The sequence below is a fragment of the Rhinolophus hipposideros genome (assembly GCF_964194185.1).
Source record: "Rhinolophus hipposideros genome assembly, chromosome: 13".
NCBI lineage: Eukaryota > Metazoa > Chordata > Mammalia > Chiroptera > Rhinolophidae > Rhinolophus > Rhinolophus hipposideros.
In genome coordinates, this window is record NC_138059.1 from 35,105,872 (window position 1) to 35,120,970 (window position 15,099).

General features: G+C 38.5%; 1 protein-coding gene and 1 pseudogene across 3 annotated transcripts in view; one reads left to right on the forward strand and one right to left on the reverse strand.

Annotated features, from left to right (window-relative positions):
• CPQ (carboxypeptidase Q) overlaps positions 1-15,099 on the reverse strand; it is a 660,399-nt gene that overhangs the window by 271,165 nt on the left and 374,135 nt on the right. The gene's annotated exons all lie outside the window — the stretch shown is intronic.
• LOC308506627 (UDP-GalNAc:beta-1,3-N-acetylgalactosaminyltransferase 1-like) lies at positions 11,923-14,401 on the forward strand (annotated as a pseudogene). The gene is made up of 3 exons: positions 11,923-12,547; positions 13,077-13,231; positions 14,111-14,401. The product of its transcript is annotated as a UDP-GalNAc:beta-1,3-N-acetylgalactosaminyltransferase 1-like (transcript).

A 15,099-nucleotide genomic window follows, 5' to 3' on the forward strand; every position in this document is an offset into this window, starting at 1 on the left:
ATACCTCCCTCTTGACCTCCTAATAGTGAAGTTCAGAAAGGAGAAGCTTCTTCCCTGTTGGTTTTTGACTGTTACAGCTGGGGGTATTTCTTGATATACCTCCTGACCTGAACGCAGTTCCCCTTGAGTTCTCATCACACAAAAAAGGTTACTTTCAAAGCATAACAATTTGTAAAGAAACTGTGCCTCTGAAACACATACCTACTGAATTTTCTACCTACATTTTTCAGTGGATGCTTCTAGTTGGAAGCAAGCACGAATAACTGTATCTGAGTATAACTTATTTGTGTGGTTACATACACACTCCTGAAAATAAGAGAGTATAGTGTCAACCCAAACTCTATGGTGTAAGGAGAGATATAGGAAAAATTAAGCATGCTTCAGAGGGGCAGTCAGAATTAGTCAGAAGCCATGATTTGAACTATGCTAAAGGAAACTGTAGAAATATCCAATTGGATATCTGAAATTAAGTCAAAGAGGAGTTACAAGAGGGGACAGCATTCCAACTCTCCAGGATCGGAACTGAGAAACTTGTATTTGGGGAAGCATATAAGAAAGCATAGAAAGATGAGCGTTTTTTTGTTTAATCTCATAAAGTAAGTTAAATTCATGAGCATAAATTCTTTACAATATAGCATGGCTAAATACACAGACAAGCTGAGCAAAATATCTGGAATTTTAAACTATTATTCATTTAAATCAGAATGATCTTCCATCATTCAAAAGCCTGTACAAACTCTTAATATAAATGCTTGCTAACAGTTCATTAGGAAGTCATGTGCAAAAATGACATTGCAGGGGAGAGCATCTTCTCAGTGGAAACAAATTATGATAAAAGTACAAGTTTTAAATATTTAACAATTTCTTAAAAGTGACCTGGGTGGAGGCGTTCGGGTTTTGCTGTTTTCAGACCCAGCAGAAAGCCTTCAGGCCCTGGACTCCTCACATTAAAATCAGACCCAAATTAAAGCAAATTGTTTCTTCTGATTTGCCTCCCTCAGATTTGGAGCATAATTTCCCTTTGTCAGGCTCTGAACTTCGGAAGCTCATCTTGCACAGCCTTTAGTCCATGAACAAGTGAAAAGACCTCTGCTGTTCAACGGGAGAGTCAGTGATGTGGAGAATCTGGTGGCTCTTCAGAGCGCAGCCTGGGTGGGTGCAGTCTAAACATTAGGATGTTTGCTTTCTGTTCTGGAACTGTTGAGCACAAAGGTAAACTGCTTAATCGTGTTTTCCTATTCAGAATACTATGGGTACAGAATTTGATTAAAAGGCCTGTAGCCAGCGGCAAGAAGACAAACATCTGATAAACGTGCATCCCAACAAATCACAAGGCTGCCTATCTGCTGCTCAACACAAGGTCGGTATCTCTCTACCTCAAATCTCTTGCAATCTTCTCTTACACTAAGGCCTAATTTTTGGCTTATTCTTAATTCAAAGTAGACAGACACCAATAGCTCATAAGAAAGGAACTGTAACCCTTTAATATTAACTTTCCTTACATTTGATTTATGCTATTATGCCAATGTTAACTCCATTTAATTGAATTGCTTTGGTGTACATACTCCTGAAAAACACAAAGGAGGAAGGTTAGTGCATAAATGCCCCAGGGTTTGAAATGGAAGGAGCACTTTCCCCTCACTCTCTGTCCTATGATATTAGAAAATGTTTCCTGCGGATGGGCATAGTCAGCCCATAAAATGAAGTGAATAATTGGTTAGTTGTAAAACACCATGATGAGCTTGAGCGGTACAGGATTTGCTGGCCTGGCCCTGCATATTTTCAGTGATCTTGCCTGCTTTAAGGCTGATGCAACTGGGAGAAAGCACAATCGCTTCTCAGCACAATGTATACCACAGGTGGAGGAATAAACCAGAATTAATCACCAAAGTGTAAATTTCGCTGCACTGATAAACAGATTAGAACTAGGAATTCTGATCTTCTCAAGGCTGGGTTTATTGAAAGAAAAGTAGGACATGGTGTATAAGCAGATAAGAGAGGATGGGGGAAACATCTTAGCTAGCTTGGTTTCTGGAGTATAAAATGACTGATGAGTTTCACAGTTGGAGTACATTCTAGTTCGCAGGAAAGAGTCCTTAGGACCCCTTACTTTCCCTCTGATATGACAGTATAGAGTATTCAGCACTTCGCAGCACCAGTTCCTTTATAAGATGCTCATCTCCTTGTGCCCTGGGGCTGGGCCCACCTCATCAGGCTACTCAGGGGTCACCATTCCTTGTGAAGTTTGTGAAGTCTATGAATGCAAACCCTCGGGAGCCAACAACGGAATGGTGCTCCTGACGCTCTGCAGTTGGTTCTGCAGCCCTGCTTTCCCTCTCCTTGAAGAAGCCTTGCAAAGCTAAATAAGGCCCAGGTGACCTAGATCTGTCCTTACTTTGCTTTGTTTCCCAGCAAAACCTTCAATTTTAGGGAACTGACATGATCAAGCATGGCTGGACCAAGATCCTCCTGGAAGCTGCTTGTGGAGTGGGGAACAACAGGAGGGGAAGCAACTTTTTCATCTTCCCCTCCACCAAATTACCAGGAAGTCAAACAAGTTATCTTAATCATTCACTCTGGCTTCCCCAGGGTCTTACAGATTCAGAAGTCTGAGAAGTAACTCAGGACATTGTGCTTTTCCCTCAAGGCAGTATATACATGGAGTCATATGAAAAATGTCATATTTAAAGTTTCAAGGAAAGATTCCACAAATTTATTCAGAAAACTGTTCCCAAAATTTTATAGTCATAACTCTGCTACATAAATTTCTCATGTTGTAGCTTAAGCCCATTTGTTTAGTCTTTTACTGTTCCAGCTTAGGTAATCTTTTATGTAAAAAATGTGGCAGATTAAAAAAAATACAAAAAAGACAAGATAATTTATTTTTATAGAGATGAGGACTGACTTTCAAACCCTCTTAGGAATCTGTACTTTTATTCCCAATGAGGTGGTCTAGTGCTCAATACATAGTAGGCATTCCTTAACTTTTTTTTTTTTTTTTGAATGAACGAATGGATCATTCACACATTAAAAAAAACTTCTTGGGAGGTCTTTTCTCCCCCTAAAGTGATAGAAGTAGGAAGAACTGGTTGAACCTACAAAGAGACATCTTGGATCTACACTATTCAGAAGTTCCCAAAGCTGGACTAGCCTGCATTGGGGAATGAGTTCCACATCACTGGGGATATATTCAAGGAGGACAACCAGAATATTTTAAGAGGTATCTGGGAACTGGAAGGGTGGTTCGGCTACTCAATCTTCAGAATACCTGACTAGAGTACAAGGCCAACTACAACTGTCTTTAAGAGGTGTAATCAAATTTTTCTGGGTCTTCACCAGGTAGTGTTGTGGTTCTCAACCTTAGCTGCATGTTGTAACATCTGAGCTTTTACAAATGCAAAAGCCTGAATTCCATCCCCAGAGGCTCCAATTTAAATCATCTGGGGTGTAGCCTGGGCAAACATATTTTTAACAGCTCCCCAACTGTAGCCAAATATAAGAAGCAGTGAATTGGAAGAAACTGGGGAAACTTCATTAAAGAAGGAGAAATTATGCCTGAGCCTGAAAGACTGGACAAGATTTGAACAGAGAGAAAGAGAGACATTCTTGTCATAGCCTGGTGTGTGTGATAAACATGTATTATAGAACATCCATGAATGAACCCCCAAATAAAATTAATTTACTGATTTTTGTTACAGTTTAGGGATATTTGTTCTTAGATATACATCCCAATTTATTCCATGCATTCAATAAATATTTCCCATATATTTGTGACTCATAGACACTTTTGTCCTTGGTCTAGCGATGTGTAGAGTAGAAGGGGTTACACAAAAGGGTGGATGGCTGATTTTCAAAAAGGAAAAAGTTCAATTCAATTATAAGGGTTCGTAAAAATCTTTTCAAAGGACCCAGAGTCGATGACATTCAAATTTTGACACTTGAAAGTATTAATAACTACAGAAGTTTCTTTATTTTTAAATCAATTTAATAGTGTAAATTAAGCCCACCAAATCAAGCACTCAATAATCAGTCACTGTATCTAGTCTGGTTTTATACCCATTTGCTCTTGTCTGAAAGATGGGCTAAATCAAATATTTTTCTCCCAACTTTCCATGTATATAGTGTCTGCTTACTAACACATTATAATTAGGGAGTGAATGGGTGATAAAGCAAACTGCATTAGCCATTAGAAGAGTTATGCTACATGGAAGTAATCATTCTTTGTAATGATTTGTAAAAAAAAAAATCATTGCACAAGAGTTGCAAAATATTCTTTTCAAATGATAGATAATAAATCAAATGAGCATGATTAATGTCAGTACAGGGAAATTTGCAGTGGTGCTTTTGGTTGCAATATTTTTCTTGTCTGCATAAATCTGCCGAAAAGGGATTGTAGAGAAAATGGAAGCTATATATATTCAGGAATTAAGTCCAATTCTAAACATAGTGCTGTTTCCACACATGAAATAGAGTAAATGCCCACTGTGGTAAACTTTACTTGAAAATGGAAAACTCATGCATTTCCATTTAAGGCAGTTGGGATGGCCACGGAAGTTGAAGCACAAGCTGTGGGTACCCCACCCTCTGGGCCCACCGGAATTTACCTGCAGCCTTGGTGGAAGGATCCTATTTGTGCTCCTGTCCTCTGCTTTCCTGCCTGAGGGCTTTCTCTAGCACTAAAAGCCTGCTAGGAGGGAATCTGGAAAATTCCAGGAATTTAATGCTCCCAGGGTAACTTTCAAACAATGAGGACAAGAATCAATGGATAAACATCTCAGCTTTCCTGTCCTGTAGTGGGACAGTTCTGAAGCATATTCTACAAAGTTTCTCAAAAAATCCCCAACAGGACTGAGCCCAATTGCCCATAGCAATTACCCACATCTTAATGCATCCTTTATTGTGCTTGTTTCCCCTTCCTTCTCCCTCTTTACTTCATTTTGGCTTCTTGAAATCACCTATCAAATAAGCTGCCTGCAACTAGCTCTTTGTTATAGGGTCTACTTCACTTTTGAAGAATCAACTAAGAACAGAGCATCTAATCTTTCATTATCTTTCTAGTTTGGCCAGGGAAATAATGATGCTTTGAGAATATGCCTTGCATACACATAGCAGTTGCTCAATAAATGATGGGTGGATCAATGGATAGATAGATAAGTGGATGGACAGATAAACAAGAGTGTGTTACTGGGGACAATAGATAAAATAATAAGATTAATACTGGAGCCATGGGAAATAATAAAACTTGAGAAAAAGCAAGACACAGGAGTTGAAGGAGACTGAATTGTTCCCATTGGTCAGATTCTAGGATCCAATTGAGTGATTCTGATGGAAGAGCCATGCCCATATAGGAATGAAAAGGAGGTATTTTATGGGGAACAAGCACATACTATGTGTTTAACTGTAAAGCCATTGATGATTCAAGTTCATATATTATACTGTTTACTGTAATACTTCTTTGCATCAAAATCTTAACAATTTCAGTTCATTGTATTACTTTTTAATCTCCAGGTTAGAATTCTGATTTCCAGAGAGATGATATAAAAAATATCAAGCAAGAATAGTATAGGAGCCAAGGGAAGAAAGAATATCAGAATGTCAACCTGGTTAAGTGTGCCCCATGCCACTAATAGGCCTCATATGATCTTGACTGAGAAATCCTTAACCCAGCCACTGAGTCCAGGCTAAGATGGCCTCAGCATCCAGTGACAAAGGCTCGTGAGATAACACTCAAACAGTTGGCAGCCTACTACTTTCTACTTACTTCAGGCACAAGGAAAGAGGAACTCTTCTGTTAGAGGCTCATTCTCAGACATATAGAAACGGACTGAGGGGCATGGTATATGTCAAGGAATGGTCTTAACTGCATAATCCTGTCACTAACTCAATTTTGAAGGTTAGCTAATCTTAGGGGATACACCACCCAATCGAGCACCAGAGGACTGTTCTGACCCTGCCTTGGACACGGCCCTCTACACATCATGGTGGTCTAATCAAACTCAACCATGGATGCCCTCATCAGAAAAAAACTAGCCTTTCAAGCGTATTATGATCTGTGTTAAATATTCACTTAAGAAGAGTTTCTGTATTGCAGATAGAGATAACTATAAGGAATTTGATTAAAATTGTTACAAATGAGTAGCATCGTTCTACTCCATCAGAAAAGGATCAAATATTTAAAAGCCTTTGGGGTTCAGAGAGACATTGATTTGAAAGTTATATTTTTGCTTCTTTTTAAAAAACAAAACTCTGTCACATAGGTCATAAAGAACAAGAAGACCGTGAATTAGCCCAGGCTCTTGTTTTGACCACCAGTTAGTCAAAGAGTTTCCAATCCCATTTGGCAGCTCAGGCTGAGTACATGGAATTCACAGCAGTCTATCCCCTTCCAAAAGAAAAAAAAGAGAAACAAATTAGTGGGTTAATCTTTGCTGTCTGATGAACTCCCACCGTCCGAATCACATGCTGTTGAACAAACAGGTTTAAAGACTCTGTTTGCAAAAAGTATTTTGGTTATCATACAAACTTTCCCCGCCCAAACCCTCTATTTATGTCATCTTGTAGAACAGACAGTTGGGAAACTATTAAGGTTTGAGCCTGGTTAGGAAGAACAGGCTGTCATAGTTACTGTTTATAAATATTGGCTCTAGACCAATTCCAATGTTGATCATACTTAGGAAACATCTTTCTGGTTAGATGGCCAGAGAATCAACGTTACATACTCTGAGCTGTCACACAAGAATAACAAAGGTTTAAAGGTTTCTGAAATTCAAAAATCTAATTTTATTTAAAAAGATGATTTAAAATAAGTTTTGGTTAAAATATATATATAATACATATAAACATCTTTAAACTGTAGTCTAAAAATATTAGGGAAGAAATCCCAAATCAAAGTTGTTACTTAAATGTCCCCTCCCTGCCTATATACTTTGTTCCCCCAAACACTTCCTCGTATTAACAGATATAACTTTAATTATGACTATAACAACAAACTAAGGTTATACAGGACTAATAATATCAGACTGCTTACACATTATTTTGAGGTAAGATTTTTCAAATTTATATAGAAATATTTCTGGGAATGAAGGAGAACATTAGAAGTTTAAATTGGGGGTCAGGAAAAGTACATTTTCAATACAGCAAAGAAGTTACAGTATAATCTCATGGAAAGGAGAGGCCTCCCTCTCACAAGAGCCAACAGTTTCTGTTCAGCCACATCTCTCCATGCTGAACACGTTAACTCTAAACTCAAAAACTGATATCCAAACTCAGGAGTCCTAACAGGTGCTCAGTACATATTTGTGGAATGAATGAACAACTAAATGTTGATCTAACCACATGGACTGGCTTAAAAGCAGAAAAAAAACAATAGGTATATCAATATTCCATTCTTCACTTTCAGTGGAACAATGACAGAAATCGGGAGGCATTAGATTCTGGAACCTGAATAATAAATAAAAATACTCTCGTTTCAGATTTGTCAAGTTTGCTGTTTTCTTCATCCCAGTATTAGGCAGAAATCCAGTCACCAGTGGTAACCTGTCAAAATTATCTTACAATAAATCAAGTGCAGAGACTATACTAGGAAAAAATAGGTTCATATTCCACATTCATGGTAATGAGGAGAGATAAGTAGAAGACACATTGGTAAAGTGAACAGAAAAGGAGATTTATATCCAATAGCCTGGCTTCAAATTCCACCTGCCTCCTGAGCAGCTATGTGTTTGTATAGACTCTGAGAACTTAGTTGCTTCATCTGTAAAATGAAGTTAATACTTAACTTTCCAGGGCTGGGTGAGATGCAAATGATGTATGTGATAAGTGCTTCATAGGCTACAGCAAAACAAAACCAGAAATTCCAGAGTGAATTTTGCTCCTCAATGCCAATTGTATTAGTTTGCTCAGACTGCCATCAAAAACAAAACTAACACAGACTAGGTGGCTTAAATAACAGAAATGTATTATGTCATAATTCTGGAGGCTGCAAGCTTAAGATCAAGATGCCAACAGGTTTGGTTTCTCCTGAGGCCAATCTCCTTGGCTTGAAGATGGTCCATCACCTCCTCTCTGTCTCCTCACATGGTTGTTCCCCTGTGCACGTTCACCCCTGGTGTCTCTCTATGTGCCCAAATTTCTTCTTCTTACAAGGACATTAGTCATATTAGATTAGGGCTCACCCTAAGGGTCTCATTTTAACTTAATCAGATCTTTAATGGCCTTATCTCCAAATACAGTCACCTTCTGAGGTACTGGGAGTTAGGGCTTCAATGTATCCTTTTGAGTGGAACAGAATTCAGCCAATAACACCAACTAACTGTAAATTTTAATATAAAAATGTGGTGAGGGAATGAGATATTGAAACAATGCTGAAGACTGATCTGCTGACTAATTAGCAGAATGCCAGAGCTAAATTATAGCATTTGGAGAGAACGATATAATTGTTAAGAAAACAAGTCCATTACCAAATAACACATTTATTTACACCAATGGCCTCACAACATTAACAGCTAAATGGAGTAGCTAATGGACTTTAGATCATAAGAAATGATTCCTATAGCTGCTCTTTTCCTTGGCAGCCAGAACACAATTTTTCAATTTAATAGGACTCAGTGAAGAAAGTATCACTGTTTCCTTAGATTGCTAAATTTTCTATGCCCAATTCTCAACCCCCACCCTGAACTGTTTTTCATTAAACCTTTTCAAGTTATTTTAGATAACTATCAAATACTTGCTTGGCATTATGTTAACTGTCATGATAGATAATAATAAATGCAGGTAATGTTTACTGAAAAATTACCACATGCCAGGTATTATGCTAAGTGTTATATATTATCTTGTTTTATCCTCATACAACCCAATAATGTATATATTGTTCTCATCCCAACTTTAAACTAGAGATGCTGAGGCTCAGGTGACATACCCATTTGGTCAATAACCCTGAACCACATTAAGTTAAGGTGCGAAACAGATATAGGTATTCTTATTGCCTTGGCAGAGTAAAGCAAGAGGAACCTATATGCATGTAGTCAGTACACCTAAGACAAACAAGCTAGCTGCATGGCTGCAGAGAACCTAAGGAAGTTACAGGAATTAGTTACCAGGCTCCTCTGAAGCAAGGATCAGACATAGGGCTGAAAGCAGAAAGTTTGTTTGAAATACCTTGTTTGCTTGAAACTACAGAGGGTGCCAAAGAAATGTATAAACATTTTAAGAAATAAAACTGTATTAAAATTGTAATACTCAATATAAGCCAAGAACAAAAGATGAATACAAGTCACGTTTGACTTCTCCAATTACAAGAGGTGGTCGAAGTGGTTACCGTCAGCGTCCAGACACTTCTAATTATGGCAAACTACTGCTTGAGCAACGTTGACCAAAGTGTCCACTTGTATACATTTGTTTGGAACCCCCGGTATTTATGAAAAGCACATACACCCCAGGGCCCTCCTTCCTTCATGCCCACTCAAGGACTGCAACCCACATTCTCCCAGCAAATAAGAAGATAGTCTCATAGAAGTCGACTCAGAAAGGCTTGGGACTCAGTGACTTGGGCACCATGGAAGGTAAGGTAAGACACCAGTGTGAGAACAGGGAGATTAGGTGAAAGCCTGCATATAAAACAATGACACCCTGTCTCCCTTTCCATACAGTTCCCAGAGATCAACAGCCTGATTCCTGGCTCTGTATATTTATCCTTAATGAAGTACCCCAGAAAAGAGAGGATCCTATGTGAGAATGAGAGGTAAGAGAATTGAAAATTATCTAATAAGTTTGATCATGTGGGAAAAAATGTTGTAGGATGAGAGACAGCAACAGGTACAAAGAATAAAGTAATTATTCATTCCAGGATTTTAAAAAATTAACAAGAAAATAAATAATGTAAACACTGAATACTGATTTAATTTAAAAATGGTGAAATAACTGTTTGAAAAAAATGAGTCAGGAGAAAGAGGTGAAATAAAGCTAAATCCTTATCTACAATAATAGGGAATCAATGGATAATGTTTAGAATTAATGTCTCAAGAGATAATTATAAAGTACATTAGTTAGATACCTAGATATAAACAGCTCACAGTTAAAAGTGTTGCTCTTGGGAAACAGGGCAGGATGGAATGAGAGTAAGAGAATGGGACTTCTATTTTTTAATATAAGTCTTTCAGCACTATTTGACACCTTTAGCTCTGTTTTTATCCCAAGGATATATATTAAACATAATTTTTAAAAGATAATGGTATGAAGGAATCCCACTGCAGAAGGTAGGGGAATAAAGTGCTCATCTAAGTAACTGTGGAAATGAGAGGAACCATAAAGCTAAAGGTAAAATTAACTGTACTGTAAGCACTGTACTCTAGTTGTAAAAAGTTTTTCCCCACAGGAAACAATGCTGCAACAGCAATACATGTATACTGGAACTGAACACTTAAGTAAATGGATGGTGGGTTGCAGAAGGCAGGTTTCTCATTGTCAGGGTGAGAAGTTACAGACTAGCAAGAGGACAAGGCTAGAATGTGATGAAGGATTAGAGCTGGAGACATCAGCATGAATTCATGTTTACCTTAATATAGATACATATGGTTACATATAGCAATATTTACAGATATGTGTATACAAATGGGTTAGTACACAAACATATATCTCATTGCTGTCAGCAGGGAGGAGGACCTAGAAACAATGACACCCAGTAGTAACAAGCATACTTAGTGCCAGATCTTGTTTTTTAATGCCATTCTCCAGTAAAAAGAACTAGGGCTCTGTGGAAAAATGCTGATACTAGAACTAGAGCAGGAAATATGCAAGATAACCCTGGAACATCTTGCAATGCTGGAAAGCAAGTTAGTGCGCGCACGCACACACACACACACACACACACACACACACACACACACACACACACACACGGCAGTATATTAAAGAGACCCAGGAACCAACTGGAAGAGCTCCCAATGGCCAAAGCTAGAACAATTTGAGGAACAAAATAAAGCAGTATTAGATTACAACCCAAAGTATAGAGTAAATATCCATGTATCCTTATTAATATAAATAAATTATTTAATAGACAGATGGATAGATAATAGGGGAAACAGTCAAATGTCCTGTGTAGAAGAACTGCAAATAATTTATATAGGTACTGCACCCCAAAGGAGATGGATCATAACTCCCTACTCTTTAAGCGAGGGCTGTACATAGTGACTTCCTTCCAAAGAATACAGTATATAAAGGGAGGAAAAAAATAACTTTAAAGTGAAAAAAACTAACAAACACTACCTGAACCAGTTTTTCAAGGTCAATATCAATAGTGATGTCATGTTGTTGGTAGGTACCCTTGAAATGATGTGATGAGAGGGGCACTTTGCCTCTGAAGTCTTTCTCCCCAAAACACAGCATCACAGTCTAAACATTATAAAAAAATCAGACAAATTCCAATTGAAGGACAGTCTATAAAATACCTGATCATTACTCATTAAAACTGTAAAAGGTATCAAAAACAAGGAAAGTCTAAGAAGCCATCACATCAAGAGGAGTCTAAGAGATGAGACTTCAAAATGTAGTGTGGAGAGGGCTCTGATCAGCCATGGGTGGGGTGGCGGGCTGGGGATTTGCCACTGTCCTAATTGGAGCTGGCTGCTTGTGCCCAGGAAGTTCCCAGCAAATCTGTTTCAATTAAAGCATGGAATACAGAAATCAACAAAGAACTTCAGCTAGTGCTTTACTCTCATCTGAAATCCTACAGTTTTCCTAATTTCTCTGGACCTGGCCATCCTGTTGCCTCTACCCACAGGCTGCTCTGTCATGGTGCTCTCTCAGACATGCCTCCCCTGTCCCCCCTCACCCCCGCAGAGCAGAGAAATTTAAAGCATAATTTTGGACTGCTCCTTACTACTGAATGTTCAACTGGTAAAACTGAACATCTTTCATTCACTGAGAAGAAATAAATCAAGAAGGAGGACCTGAGCCTCACATGCTTCTGAGCTGCTATGGATGGCCCTGGCTCTCTGGACCACCCTCCCAAGTAGGATGTCACTGAGGTCCCTCAAATGGAGCCTCCTGCTGCTGTCCATCTTGAGTCTCTTCCTGATGTGGCACCTCAGCCTGTGGCACAACAATGTGACAGAACGTGTAAACTGGATGTACTTCTATGAGTATGAGCCAATTCACAGACAATTTTGCTTCACACTTTGAGAGCATTCAAACTGCTCTCATCAAAAGCCATTTCTTGTCATCCTGGTGATCTCACACACCAGATATTAAAGGCAGACAGGCCCTTAGAGTTATTTGGGGTGGAAAAAAGTCTTGGTGGAGATATGAGGTTCTTACATATTTATTATTAGACCAACAAGTTGAAAGGGAAGAAAAAGTGTTGGCATTGTCTTTAGAAGATGAATACCTCCTATACGGTGACATACTATAATATGACAAGATTTTTTAGACACATATAACAACCTGACCTTGAAAACAATTATGGCATCCAGGTGGGTTAACTCCCCACACCAAGTACATCATGAAGACAGACAGACACTGATGTTGTCATCAATACTGGCACTTTAATGAAGTATCTTTTTTTTCTTATAATTGCGGTTTTTGCAATTATTTTTAACCTTTTATTTATTTATTTATGTATTTATTAAATTAATTAATTTTTAAAATATTTTATTGGGAAAAGGGAATAGGACTTTATTGGGGAACAGGGACTTCCATGACTTTTTCCAAGTCAAGTTGTTGTCCTTTCAATCTTAGTTGTGGAGGGCGCAGCTCAGCTCCAGGTCCAGTTGCTGTTGCTAGTTGCAGGGGGCGCAGCCCACCATCCCTTGGGGGAGTCGAACTGGCAACCTTGTGGTTGAGAGGACGCGCTCCAACCAACTGAGCCATCTGGGAGCTCAGCGGCAGCTCAGCTCTAGGTGCCATGTTCAATCTTAGTTGCAGGGGGCGCAGGCCACCATCCCTTGTGGGACTCGAGGAATTGAACTGGCAACCTTATGGTTGAGAGCCCACTGGCCCATGTGGGAATCGAACCGGCAGCCTTTGGTGTTAGGAGCACGGAGCTCCAACCGCCTGAGCCACCGGGCCGGCCCCTAATGAAGTAACTTTTAAATTTAAACCACTCAGAAAAGTTTTTCACAGGTTATCCTCTTATTGATAATTATTTTTATAGAGGATTTTACCAAAAAAACCATATTTCATACCAGGAGTATCTCTTCAAGGTGTTTCCTCTCTACTGCAGTGGATTGGATTATATGTGATGTGTGATCAAACAACATGGTGATTGTTTAAATAAAAAAATATTATTACAGTAAAAGACATATTGCCTTTAATCCCTCTCAAAATACCCCCCCACACACACTTTGAACACACTTGTCCTGGTGTTTCTGCCACCTTCTCAAGCAGTTCTGAAAGTCTTCCTTTGTATCTTTAGTTGTGCTGTCATGGCTGCCTCCATGTCCTCAAACATTTTGACTTTGGGGAAGAGCCAGAAGTCACACAGTGCCAAATCTGGTGACTAAGGTGGATGAGGATACATCATAATATTTTTATTTGACAGAAATTGCTGTATACCAGAATGGGCACTAGAAGCCATGTGTGACATGGAGCGTTGTCATGATGGAGGATGATTTACGGCACACTTTAAAACACACCTTCTCTCAAAAGTAGTTCACACCTGGCTGACTCCACCGAACAAGTTGAAACATGTCACATCCTGTTACTAAGTTTCAATGTGCAGCTTACCGTATTGAAGATCCCTGCCTTTTCTGTTGGATGGCACTGGACAGCAGCATTCATCATCTTTTCTGATCACGTTGGAAAAGCTCTGTGTCACACATGGCTTCTGGTACAGCAATTTCTGTCAAATAAAAACATTATGGTGTGTCCTCATCCACCTTCTTCACAGGATCTGGCACCATTTGACTTCTGGCTTTTTCCCAAAGTCAAAATGATTCAGGACATGGAGACAGCCACCATAGCACAACTAAAGATACTCACATAAGAGGACTTCCAGAACTGCTTCAGAAAGTGGCGATAACAATGGGATAAGCGTGTTCGAAGTGAGGGGGAGTATTTTGAAGGGAATTAATAGCAATGTGTCTTTTATTGTAATAAATTTCTTTTATTTAATTAGTCACCATATTTTTTTATCACACCTCATAATGTCCAGAGACTTGGTGCCAATATCTTATGAAATGATGAACCACGTAAAACCCATCAGATTTGAAGATATTTATGTTGGAGTGTGTTTGAATTTATTAAAAGTAGACATTCACATTCCAGAAGACACAATCCTTTTCTTTTTATAAAGGATCCATTTGGATGTCTGTCAACTCAGACATGTAATTGTAGCCATGGCTTTTCTTCCAAGGAAATTAGCACATTTTGGCAGTTTATGCTAAGAAACACCACATGCCATTATTAATTTGACATTCTACTAAAAACCTAGAGGACAGGATACTTTGTAGAAAGTACTGGAGTTGGTACTGTAAAATCTCATGAAGAACTCGTGGGAAGGTCACTGTACTGGCTTACCCTGAACTGAAACTCATGAAGAACCCATAGACTAGAGACTGCAGGGTTGCACTTTACTTGTGAAATATTTTGACAGAAATCAAATCAAGCCCTTTAAAGATGATATCCAGAGGAATTAAACATCTTATAAAGGAGTCAGAGGGTTTTGTTAATAATAGGAACAAACAATTTGAACACGTCATTCTTTAGACTAGAACTTCTTAAAAGGGTTTATTGAATTATAAGCTCATTAGTCCATCACAAAGCAGTGTGGTGCTATCTCTATTTATTGAACAGTCTAGTCAGTTAAGGGTTTTGTGTATCTCTTACATGGATTAACAATTTTAAAAAATATATGGTTCTGTGCAAACAAACAAACAAACTAACAAACTAAAAACCTAAACTAGAGTTATACTAAAAAAATGTCATCTGATTTCATCTGTTTTTGGTCATTCAGAGGGTACTTCAAGATTTTGCAGTATTTCAGAGTTATCAATTATTATTTAATATTGCTTAGAACTCTCCGGGTATTTGAATGTAATGGTTGTTTCAATATTGTATAAACAGAACAGTGAATCACCCTTTATATTTGAACTTTTTTCCAGTTAC